This window comes from Salvia splendens, chromosome 16 (assembly GCF_004379255.2).
Source record: "Salvia splendens isolate huo1 chromosome 16, SspV2, whole genome shotgun sequence".
NCBI lineage: Eukaryota > Viridiplantae > Streptophyta > Magnoliopsida > Lamiales > Lamiaceae > Salvia > Salvia splendens.
This window is the reverse complement of record NC_056047.1, coordinates 29,274,694-29,288,545: the sequence shown is the minus strand read 5'-3', so window position 1 is coordinate 29,288,545 and position 13,852 is coordinate 29,274,694.

Below are 13,852 nucleotides of genomic sequence, written 5' to 3'. Positions count from 1 at the left end.
TAAATATGGATCTCAAATGGCTAGACAATGACAATGGGTTCTACCCAACGAGAACATTCTTCTCGCTGTTTTTGTGCCAAGATTTGTTTGATCCTACTGTCTATCGGAACTTACATAAATTAGAATGTATGTATGATGATTGTCAAGACAGCTTTCTATTAATAGAATTCTTGAGGAAATCATCTACATGAGACATCCTAATGGGTATGTAATAAAGGGCAAGAAACACATGATTGGAAGCTTATGAAGACCTTTGTGGTCTTAGGCAAGCATCTAAATCAGAGATAAGTGTTTTGCTGAGGTTGTCAAATGTTTCGAATTTGACATGTGCCCTTTAAGTGTGTTTGTAAGCACAAGGAAGTTGAAAGTGCATTAAATATGGTATTATTGGTACTCTACGATGATGAAATCTACAAAAGTTGCAAACAACTAAGATTGGCATCTGGCGTAGGAAACTGGTTGTCTACCCAGTTTACGATAAAGGACTAAAGAGAAACTAATTACATTCTGAGCATCTAAGTGTTTCAAGATTGCTAGAAAGAATGTTGAGATTCTCTTAGGAATCCTATATCCATACATTGCTTTGAACATTTTAGCATTGGAGATTCCGTGAAAAGGTTTTTACCATTCAAGATGGAATTGTCTTGTCTCTAGTCAAGTGTCGTTTGACACTTAGTGAGAACAAGAAGAATGAGACTAGTTCTGCAGATAGATGTCTCATGTAAGCTATGATGTGTACTAAGTTTGATATTAGTTGTGCTTTTGCATATCAAGTATATATCATATTAACCATGGCGAAGGACTTTGATTGAGGTAATGGATATACCATAGTACTTGAGAAAGACTAATCGATATAATCTAGTTTAGCAGTCAGTCATGTAATGTCCTTGGGGTTACACTGACTAAGTCTTATGACTAATCAGTGATCGAGTAAGTCATCCTCATTATATGTGTTTACATTAGGAGTATACACCTAGTAGCTTTGATCGTAACTTTGAGTATGCCTATGAGTATTTTTACTCTAGCAAAGGCTAACTCAAGGGACACACGAGATCAGAAGCTAAGAATTCATATAGAGAGATGAAATTAATTAATGATCAAGTACGCATCAAAGACATAGTGATGGAAAAGATATGATCAGAGAACAACCAAGCAGATTTTTCACAGAAAATGCCTTTGTGGCAACATGTTTCAAACATGATGTGAAATGAATGGTAGTTCGATATATCTAGCTCCAAGACCTGCGTTGTGTATAAGTGGTAGAGTTTTTGGCAGTGGGTATACTCGAAAGCATGTTTTGAATATAAGTGGGAGATTGTTAGGTTTAGTATACTGGAAAGCATATTTCGAGCGAGTTCGCACGAATAGAATCTTGCTTATGTACCGAAAAACTCTACAATCCACTTTTGACCCGATTTAGTATTATACGAGCATTTCGCACGAATAGAATCAGTATATTATTACATTGTGTTTGCTTGTGCGTTTATAAGATGTTTTATAAACATTTAAATGCATAAGAAGTAAACAAAGCCTAAGCCTTTTGCTTAGTAGACTGGTTGTGGGCGTCGTCCACTTTAAGGTAACTACAGTCGGTTCTATGCAATGCTTTGCAAAAGAAAAAGAAAAATTTCACAACCTAGATAGGCTTTGGCTACCTATCGTGAAAGATTGCAATGTCAGTCCGATTATTTCTAAGCCTTATTGAAATAAGATGACGTTGGTGTGGTATAGCACTGAATGGATCTAACAGCAAGACGAGTCTTTGTGCTATCTACTGAAAGACAAGGTCTTGATAAATATCTATTTCTTAATCAATGTACGTTAGCATTAAGCATACGATATTGGATAGTGGTGATCATTATCTAGCGGTGCTAGGATTGCTATTATGTTGAATCGTGCCCGAGGTGAGTCTCGTTTTATTATTAAGAAACTGATCAGTTGGAGTTTTATTCCTCTGAATAATAAATAAGTGTTTCTTGATAAGTCCACAATTGGAATTAATAAGATGTTAATTAATTAAGTCCCTAGCAGACTTTAATTAATAAATTATAAACAAAAATGTAAACCCGGATTACTTGTAATTTCGGACTTGGAGAGGAAGGTCAATATTACGTCTGTATTGGCTGCTCGTAATATTCCAATATAAGCTTATATTAAATTGTGGGTTCAATTTAATTAGTAAAAAGCTAACTGGGGGAGCCCGTATCCAAAGCCTTCCATAGATCCCTGACTGGGCCCAATATGTAACTATTATAAATAGGAGAATAAAGGAGACAGAATATAAGAATTTTTGAAGTGAAAAATTTCGCCCACTCTTATTTTAAAGAGAGGGACGATTTTCCTTAAAAAAATCACCTCCGTGAGTTTTTCAACTCCTCCTCCGTGAGGAATTTGTGTATTCTTTATTCGAGTCCTAGTGTTTTGATAAGATAAGCCCACCCTGATGTCGGAATACAGTTCGGGACACCAGTCAAAAGATCCATGGTCTAGTATTGAAGATCATCGTGGAGAAGGCGCGAACAATAGACAATTCTTTGGATAATCAAATCGGTAACTCTAAACCGTAGAATTCATGTTTAGGATTTATATTCTATGAGCATGAATTATTTGCGTTCTAGCATGCAATTCTGTGTTAACATGTGAATAGATTAATCCCGTAATCGGTCAAATAGATCCCACGTTTGATTTATTTATTTTGTACAAGTCTTCCGCTAGGCAAGGGGCTTCTAACCCCAACAGAGTTCACATTTGACTTGACACAAGTTTAAAAATATGTACTCCCTCCGTCCTTATTAATTTGACATCATTTCACACGGTACAGGTTTTAAGAAATGTAATAGAAAGTGAGTTGAAAAAGTTAGTGGCATGTGGTTCCTACTTTTTGCATATTAGTTTTATAATAAAAATGTGAGTGAGAATGAGTTAGTGGAATGTGAGATCCACTACCAAAAATGGTATAAGTGAAATGTGACAAATTTTTAGTACGGACGGAAATGAAAAGAAGTGACAAATTTTCAGGACAAAAGAAGTAAATGAAAGTTGGTTGAAAATTTTAGTGGAATGTGAGTCCATTTTTATATAGTCTAGTGCCTTTGTATTCACTCGTGAACTAGTCTCCCCATGTGGTCGGACAATTTTTCCAAGCCCAGTAGTGCATGCGATCAATGCTTTCTAGCATGCTCGAAAATCTGTAAGTTCTCTCGTGCAAATTTATCAGGGATTGGATATCGATAATGGCCAGTCTTAACAAATATGTGTCACGAAATGCCTCAACAGCTCCACGGAAAAATTTTCTTCAAGCATTCGCGCCCAGTTGTGTCGACGATGTGGAGATGGTCATAAAATTGATCCTTCCTACCTCCATACGCCAACCGCCTAATTGCATCGTGAACTTCTCCAGCACTGAGAGACAAAATCTGCCAGATGCATTGGGACGCTCATGGAAGTAAGCACCTCCCGCCAACATGTTTACAATGAGTGAATATGTGTTGTATTGAATTTTAGTTCTATTAATAATTACTCAGACATGTGTCTTTATTTTTTGTCAGCGTGTATGTTGATAGGGTTGTTTTATGCTGGAGTAGAGTTATTCGTGCATGGCCAACCATAAAAGGTTGGACAACTGATTCACTTAGACTACGACAAGAGGAAGAGTTGGAGCTTAATAAATTTGGGTCAGGCAGCTTGGAAGGCCTAATTGACACGGAGCAATATCTATGGGAGGAAGAAAGGATGAGGCTGCAAGCGATGAGGAGTGGTGATAGGGTAGAGGCAAGCAGTAACATAGAGAAACGAATAAGGGATGTGAAAGAGGTCGCTTCTGGCTACGCACGCGATGTAAATAAGTAAAATTAACGCAGACTGGTCAAGAGGACATCGACCAACTGATCCAGCAGACACGCTTTAAACTGACAAGCAATGATTCGCAGACTGGTCAAGCGGCAAAAATTTAATTGATCAAGGCGACTCCTAAAGACTCTATCTACGTGTCGTTGGGCGCGCGGACCAGAACGAGGACTTTCAAAGCCTTAACTCGCAATACTATTAACTAGTAAATAGAAGTAAGAGTCGAATCCCATAGAGATGAAACATCATTAGAACATAGCATGTTTCGGATAACACATAAACATAAAATTCAACTTAAAAACTACAGATCTAATCTAACTGATCAAGCGGAAGTAACTTAAAAACAATCCATGACCATGCAAACTCAAAACAGAACAATCCAGATCTATCAAATTAAACTCTAGTCCTACATTGATTTACCATCATCAGGCACAAACAAGCTCAGATCGGTAACAAACATTAACAAACTAGATCTAAACATCTTATAAAACGAAATCAACAGCAACATCCAAGATTCGGGTCACAGAACAGATTTAAATAAAGTCCAACAATAAACCAAACATCAACACCGCAAGATTCAAGGAAACATCCACAAAACATCCATAACTTTAGCAACAACCAAATCTCAACCTCCAAACATCAAGATCCACAAGGTAAAAGCAAAATAACTTCGATGTTCAACAGCCGAATGTATCAGAACTAGAAATATCTCAAAGCACGAAAGCTAAAAATTAAAATAGAAAGTAAAGATTATTTTCTCGCTCAAAGCGCGGTGGAACACTACAATGACGACTGAAAAACACCACCAGCAGCCAGAATCAACTCCCCTCCAAGTGCACAGAACTATAAACTAAGATTTGAAGTGATTTCATCTAAGAGTGAGCTAGAGCAGCTCAAATGAGAGCTCCCGAACCAACCTCTCACCCCCCCCACACTCCCTTCATCCTTCTAATTCCATCCCTTTAGATAGGAAGGCTTGAGGCTCTAATCCCTAGGGCATTCCTCCTTTCAATTGACGCTTATGCCCTTAAACAAGATCTTTGGAATATGCTCTCTTCTCCCACTTTGCTTCTGTCGCATTCTTCATGATTCCCCTCGGTCAGTTTGGCGACTTTATGGTTCTTCACTTCAAATCTGCCTGATTTTTCGTCTGACCGGTTGATTTGCACAATCTCCTGAACCTGGCAGATTTCTACGCACCTGAACTCAAAATCACACATTAGCTCCCCGAAATTACAGAAATTCACCCCACAACCGATGCATGAAACGAGCCTCATCAGGATGACTTCGTCGCATCTAGTGCCCATATGGCTAAGTCTATTTTTGCTTGGGTCGATCAATTTAAGCTAATACCGGCTGAGTTTATGGAAGAAGAATGCTTCAAAGTTGGGAGTCAATTGTGAAAAAGCTTCTTGGAACGGAGGATGATAAAGTGCAAGCCGATGAAGAGATTGTGGCAACCTTTACTCAAGCCAAAGAAGATGAAGAGAAATTAAGTCCTTAGTGGATTGGTGAGATGGACGTTATGATGCAAGCTTACGACAAGAAGAAGTCCATAAATGAAGACTTCAAAAGGCCGTCGTCATTCATACCGGATGGACGTCTGCGCCTGTATCGAAGGCGCCATACCGAATGGCCCCTAAAGAGTTGGCAGAGTTGAAGATTCAGTCAAGATTTGCTAGTTTTGGGATTTATTTGACCTAGTGTGTCACCGTGGGGAGCGCCAGTGTTGTTCGTAAAGAAAAAGGATGGCACGATGAGGATGTGCATCGACTATCGTGAGCTCAACAAGATGACCTTGAAGAATAAGTACCCACTGCCGAGGATTGATGATTTGTTTGACCAACTTCGAGCAGCGGGCGTATTTTCAAAAATGGACTTGAGGTCGGGATATCATCAACTAAAGGTCCGACGAGAGGATGTGCCTAAGACTGCTTTTCGCACTCGTTATTGCCATTATGAATTCGTCGTGATGCCATTTGGGCTGACCAACGCCCCGGCCGTCTTCATAGACTTGATGAACCAAGTTTTCCATTAGTATCTCGACAAGTTCGGCTAGTTTTCATTGACGATGTTTTAGTATACTCGAAGAACGAGGAGGAACATGGATGGCATCTACAAACAGTGTTGGAAACGTTGCGAAAGGAGAAGCTTTATGCCAAGTTTAGTAAGTGTGAGTTTTGGTTGACTCGAGTGAACTTTCTTGGTCATATTGTGACGGATAATGGGATTCAAGTAGACCCAGCAAAGGTCGAGGCCGTGCAGAATTGGAAATCGCTGAAAACACCAAGTGACTCATGATTTGGAGTTAGCAGCAGTGGTGCATGCACTGAAAATTTAGAGACCCCATCTCTATGGAGTGAGATGTGAGATATATACGGATCACAAGAGTCTCAAGTATTTCTTCGAGCAGAAGGAGCTAAACATGCGACAACGACGTTGGTTAGAGATCGTGAAAGCTTATGACTGTGGTATTCACTATCATCCGGGCAAGGCGAACGTAGTAGCCGATACTTTGAGTATAAGGAACCAACCGCAATTGGCTTATTTCCTAACGCGAGAGGAAGCGTTGATTCGCGAATTTGACATAATGGGATTGGAAATAGTAAAAGCGCCCGAGACAGTGGGAGGAAGAATCGCGACGCTAGTGATTGAGCCAGATTTGAGAACCAGGCTCATAGAAGCCCAACGACGCGATGAGAAGTTAGAAGAGTTACGTGAGCAGAGAAGCTTGATCATTACCGTGAGGAGGCGGATAATGCTTTGACGTACGATGGACGATTGTGTGTGCCGAGCGATGAGGAGCTAAAAGATGAGATTTTGAGTGAAGCGCACGACACGCCTTACACTGCTCAACCCCGGAAGCATGAAGATGTATCGAGATTTGAAGCAACGTTTTTGGTGGAATGGAATGAAAGGAGATGTGGCGTCATATGTGGAGCGATGTCTAGCATGCCAACAAGTGAAGGCCTTACACCAACGGCCATATGGGAAATTGCAACCACTTGAAGTGGGAGAACCTAGCTATGGATTTCGTGACGAGTTTGCCAAAGTCACAGAAGGGCAACACTGTAATTTGGGTGATCATCGATCGACTGACTAAAAGCGAGCACTTTTTATCAATTCGAATTACTTATGGCGCGGACAAGTTAGCAAAGCTCTACGTGAATGAGATTGTGCGTTTGCATGGGTGCCAAAGACCTTTGTGCCCGACCGTGAGACGAAGTTCACATCAAAGTTTTGGATGAGTATGCAACGGGAATTGGGCACACAACTGTATTTTAGCACTACTTACCACCCGCAACCGGACGGGCAGTCAGAGAGGACGATTCAAACGCTTGAGTAAATGCTTCGAGCCATTGTCATAGATCGAGGGGAAGTTGGGAAATTGTTCTACCGTTGGTTGAATTTGCCTACAACAATAGCTACCAAGCGACGATCGATATGGCTCTGTACGAAGCCTTGTATGGCAGGAAGTGTCAATCCCCACTCTATTGGGATTAAGTTGGCGAGAGGAAGATGTTAGGACCCGACGCTATAGAGGAAATGACTGAAATTGTGCATCAATACAGCGCAAGGATCAAGGAAGCTCAAGATAGGCAGAAGTCGTATGCTGACGTGTGTCGAACGGAGATCAAATTCGACGTGGGTGACAAAGTGTTCTTGAAAGTATCCCCGAAGAGAGGAGTTGTGAGGCTTGGAGTGAAAGGCAAGCTGAAACCCCGCTTTGTAGGACCGTACGAGATTATTGATGAAGTAGGCCATGTAGCGTACCGCTTGGCGTTACCTCCCAGCTTTGAGAACGTGCAAAACGTGTTCCATGTGTCACAGTTGCGCAAGTACGTGTTCCACCCCAAGCATGTAATTCATCAAGAGGAAGTGATCTTGACCCGAGGCAATCCTAGATCGGAAGGTGCAAGAGTTATGAAACAAGTCGATAGCATCCGTGAAGGTGTTGTGGAAACACCATGGTCCCGAGGAAGCCACGTGGGAGTTAGAAGATACAATGAAAGAAAAGTTCTCCGAGTTGTTTATGTGAGACTATTAAATTTCGGGACGAAATTTCTGTTAAGAGGGGAAGGATGTAACATCCCAGAATTTTGTGAATTTTATTTAATATGTTGATTTGGAAATTTAAGCTATGAAATTGATTGTTTCTATGTGATTAAGTGGATTATGTGAAGTAATTCTCGTGGGTGATATGGAGTGAAGTATTTGATACTTTTATATATTTTATGATGTCGGGAACTAATTAAGTGGGATCATGCATTTTTATTCTAGCCATTCTAATTGGGAATTTTCAGCCCCCACCTTATTTTCCTACTTGGAGATTTGATTTATTTTGTTCCCTTGTTTATGGAATGTTCTCTTTTTTTTATTTCCTAAATTGTGGATCTATTTCTCTCCCAGTAAATACCAAATAATTCCTTGTTAATTCCCAGCCATAATTTTTGAAAATTATGCCTTCTCTATAATTGTGGGATTTTAATAATTGGCCCCTATTTTATTCCCGCACAATTAATTAAATTTTTAATTTAACCTACAACTATAAAATCACCTAAACTAAACCCTAGCCCCCATTTTTCTTCCTACCCTAGCGGTCCACCCTCTCCCTCCCTTTCCATATTCTTTCCAAAAATCCACCATTCATCCTTGTTCTTGCATCCGTTGGAGTTGATTTTCAAGAGTATTCGACGAATCCATCAATTCTTGTTTCTACCGATTCGTTTTTATCAAGAAAGGTATATTTAATTCATTCTCCCTCTTTCTTCTCATTTAATCCTTGTTCTTGAACCCTACATGCATATAGCAAGTGTAGGAATCATAGTCGGTGGGAATTTGTGTTTTGCATGAGAACTTGGATGAATATGCGATTTTGAATGAGTTTATGTGGAGTTTGATTTGAATCCTTGGTGAATGATGTGAGTTTATGTGAGAGCATGATTGTGATAAACTTTTAAGCATGATTGTGTGTTATAAGCATGAAAAAAATTGTGTTTGGATGATTGAGGAAGAAACCTATTTTCGAAATTCTTAAGCCTGAAATCTGTGATGTTCGGACAGTGGATTCCGACGTGTGTTTGACTAATCAAAAAATTGAATTTTGACACAACGTTTTAACTGAGTAAAATATAAGGTGTTGTCTGTGTTGTGTATGAATTTCAGCCCTTTTTGATGAAAGATGAAATTTTAATAAATTTTTGAAGTTGACTGCGCAATTCTGACAGAAACTTGTATTCTCGCCCAGAAAGTTTCGTTTTCTATTTGACCGACCAAATGGCCTCCTTTTGATGTGAATTTTGACCTAGATGAAATGTGCAGTTTCTTCTGGGCTTTGTGAAAATTTCAGCCTAATTGGACATCGGATGAAATTTTGGTAAATTTTTAAATGGAACTGCACAGTGCTGCCAGAATTTTTGTGTTCCGACCAGAGAGTTACATTATTGTTTTGACTGACCAAATGACGTGATTTTGGTGTGGAATTTTAACTGGATGAACTTGAATGTCTCTTCTGTGTTGTGACCAAATCTTAGTCTCGTATGAGGTTGTATGTATTTTTGATGATTTTTACAAACCAACCGCGCAGTTCTGCTTGATTTGTTGTTATGTGGAAATATCACTTGTTGCCAAGTTTGAGTGAATTATATGATGCATGTGTGATTTAGGAATGTATCCTATGACGTGATTATGTGTGACACGTTGAGAAATATTATGACATGTTCTCCTTATGTTGATGAATGTTTGGGATGGGTAAATTTATGAGAATGATAAAAGGAACGATAGGACATGCATGATAATGTGAATTGATGGGAGGCTGATTTGTATTTTGGTTTGGCAAGGATTATTGTGAGTACGTGAGCACAAGGAACGAGGGTTGCCTTAAGTGGATATTGAATTGTTTAAGCAAACGAGGTGGGCTTTCTTTTTCAAATCTCTTTATTTTCCAAATATTCGATGTGGTGTTATAAGGGTGGTTTAACTAGTTATGTCATGCCATATTATTTTTGTTTGTGAGATTGTTGCCTGATACCTAGTTCGTCTGAGCTTGCTCCGTTAGGCTATATGGTTGTATTGTGAAACGAATTCGGGTCTGAGTACGGCCGCAAACCCTATCAGGCTGTGTACACTAGTGGGATCGTGAGCCGTCCTTGCTAGTCGGCCGGTCTCGTGGGCGAATAGTGTGGCCACACTTTCGTCGCACTGTGATATGATGATTGTGATTGATGGATTGATGCGAAAAGTGGGGAGATAAATTGTCTGGACAGACTTTGAAATATTTTTGTGTTCTCGTGATATTTCTTACTACATATAAAACTCGAGATCACTGGTATGGATGACATAACTATATTAAAATGTTTACGGCATGAGCCCATTGAGTACAACAAGTACTCAGCCCTGCATATTCTTTTTCTTTATGTGCAGGTTGAGCGGGATGTTGAGTTGGCCCAAGAACTTAGGATGTGTTGTGTCTTCATACATAGGCGTTATCCTCGACTCTCTTTAAACCTTAGTTCCGCTGCTATATTTTTTTAAACCATGCCTCAAGACTTTATTCCATTTCGTACTGTGTTTGAACATGTTTAATTGTGTTAGGCTTTAATCTGATGTTTACCATGATTCTCTAAAATGGTTTCTCGTGTACTAAACCAAATGTTTTCTTTTGGAAGTCAATTGTGTTTTTATTTTCTCCGCTGCTTATTTTGAAAAACCTTTTTGTCTTAAGTTGTTGCTAATTAATAATAAATTTATAACATTAAGTTCTTTAAACTAAAAATTTGTTGTTTAAGCTTTTAATGAACCAAAAATATTATTCCTTTAAGCTATTTAAGCTTTCATAAACTGTTATCCTTGTAAGTTGTCATTTTTATTGTCCCTTGGTCACGATTGCCTCGTTTGTAGTACCCCTAGTATGGGCGGTCGTGACAGTGTGGTATCAGAGTTTCGTTCTTTCACTCTGGTCCGAGAGTCTTCTTTTACCTTAAGTCTAATTAGTGAACCTTAGACTAGAATTGTCACGATGGCTCAACATCCACAGCATCACGCTCATCCAAGGAAAGTGAGGTATGTTTTAAGTTATTGATGAAATGAGGGAACGATGTATAAAGTTGAGAATGATATGATAAGGATGTTTTGGGCAAAAGTATGCATGAGCATGTAACTACGTGATGATGTGACGTTATTATCATGTTGAAATTTGAGTATAAATGATGTGAGGACATAAATAAGTTGAATGTGAGCATGATTGGCATGATGATCTAAACACGTATTACATGTGTGAAAGCGATATTGTGATAGTATGAGTATGTGTTATATGAGCATGAATTGACAAGATGATTTAAGAACGTGTTGTATGTACGGACATGATATTGATATGGTATGATTGTGTGTGATATGAACAAGATCTATATAATGACCCAAGTATATGTCAAATGGGTGAAAGTGATAAGACGTTAGCATGAATTTTGTGATGTTGTGAATGTGCATCACGTGCGAAAATACTACGACGTTAGCATGTGAAGTTTGAAGCCTTAAGATAATATTAAACTTGAAAATACGCGACGAGCTTAGGAACCATCACAAACAACAATGAGATAAAAGATGTTTTGTGAAAATTTTGAGAATGAAAGAGGAGAAAAATGTTTACACGAGCAATGAAGTAAAATCTTTCCATGAGGGATTGTTTTCAAATTGAGAAGTATTTTCTAATGTTTGTAAAGAGAGTGAGTTGTGAAGAGGAATGATAGAGTGTTTTACATGAAAGATGAAAAATTGATGAGTTGCTTGAGAATGTTGAAAATTTTTGAGAGAAAAAGGATGGGTCATCTGAAAATGATTGTTTCAAACATAGATGTGAAGTGCATGGTGTCTAAGTATGTGGAGAAAAAAATTAAAAAAAAGTAACTTTGAGGTTGATGTTTTACAATGGTAAGGACTAGTTGATCATAGTGGAATTTGATTGACAAAACTATAACATGTTATGGAAAATTGTTGAAAATTTCAGAAAATCTTTGAACCTTGAACGAAAGCAAGTTAGTTCGTTTCTTTTGGGAAAATTTAGATCTGGAAGTGAATGAGGAATATGACGTAGTTATGCATGGCGATATACGTTTATACATGTTGAATCTTTTGGTATGTGAATCATGTTTTAAGCGATGAATTATGAACGTAAAAGTGTAAGGTACTTTATGATAGTGTTGATAGAAGAAAGTATGATGCTATGAACTTTGTTGCAAACATAGAATGCCCCTAGATGTCTGTTTGATCGAACGATATCGAACTTAGTTGTTACAACTACAATATCACTTTTCTGAGGGATAAGATAAATAGAAATATGTAGTGCGAATTCAAACTCCATTAGATAATTACAAATTCACCATCGTTTTCCTGAACGATAAGAATAAAGATAATACGAAGAGACATTACGTACAAAAATAACTTCAAGAGAAGATGCTAAATGATTTAATCCTACAACGGGGAGAGCTCATACTTGTGATCCAATATTTAAACTCATTCTTGCGTCAAAAGTGGTGATGCGACGAGGACGACTGTTATAACACGTTGGGAGCGCGAGTATAATTACGATGTTTTAAGAGAATGGTTTTTATAAGGTGCAAAGAATATTATGAAGATATGGATTCCGACTATAATTATTAGTGGCAACGATACGAAAAATCTCAGCGTGGAATCCACAGTTCCTAGAGCGATGTTACCAGTTTTGGCTTGCGAAAGATGAATGAAGAGGTGCGACTTTAATAGCTATAACAAACTAATTTAATCAACAGTTCTTACTTGGATTCTAAGAAGTTATTTTTTTCAGGACCTTTCAAATAACCGTGAGCCCTTGTCTATTTAACAGCTTGTTTCATTCACCCCTTGCAAGTGATGCATATTATTTCTTTTCCTCCATTGAGTTATAACTCACTTTCAATTCTTGGAAAGTGTTGTTGCCTTCATAACTTTGGACAATTGGATTGATTGTAGTCTTCTTTGACTTATTATTTATACGAACAATATTTTGACTTTGTGAGTCTTTGCTATTGAACTTCATTCCTAAGGCTGCTTGCAGTTATGTCCTTCAATATAGGCACGTTTCACAGACAAGTTTTCTATAGGATATTCTTCTTTGAACTTTTGTTCAGCTTTTCATTTTGTAACCATGTCTGTGTCAAGTTCTTTCTCATAGAGTGAAATTCTTTTTGGTTCAGTTCCACTATATGTATTCTTTCCATAATAAAAACATTCTTTTTACAAAACAAAGTTAAGGCCTACATTTTGTACCTTGCCTTAACAAACTTAATCCACTTGATTTTTTTTCTAAAGCCCCTTTGACTTTGGTTGCCTTTCACAAACATATGAACCCATTGATGTGATTATATTATTCCACATTATGATTTTCGTTGAACCATGATCAGTACCGCTTTGTGACAACTGCCTATATTTCTCAATTCTCAAACAACTGATCATTTTTCTTTCTCAACCATATAAGTCATTATCCATTGATATGTGGACTTTCAAATTTGGTCAAACAACTGAATTATCTTGTTTGGTAGCCTACTATGAGAATTGACTTTAATTCGATTCCACCCCATATTTATGACCTATCTTATGTTCTTTCAATCTCCGTGGGGATGATCATAACCAATTGTTACAATTCGAAATCGGTTCATATCCAAGTTAAGACTGTTTGATTAAATTTTGAATTCTTGATACGTATTCCGAGTTCTTGATGCAACATTTGCAAGGAGAGGAAAATTTCTTTTCAAGCCCCAGGCAAAGAGCCGACTATCTTATATGGGATCTCCATGAACCGATGAACCTCCATAATCTCCGCACTGCAAGCAACCACGATGATAAGAAAAGGGCGTCCGGCGTATCTTGTGTACTTGAACGGAGAGGAAAAGAAGGATTTGAGAGTGGAAGACGTGGCAATAGTATGAGATTTTCCCGATGTGTTTTTCGAAGCATTGCCTGGACCGCCACCCGATAGACAATTAGAGTTCACTAT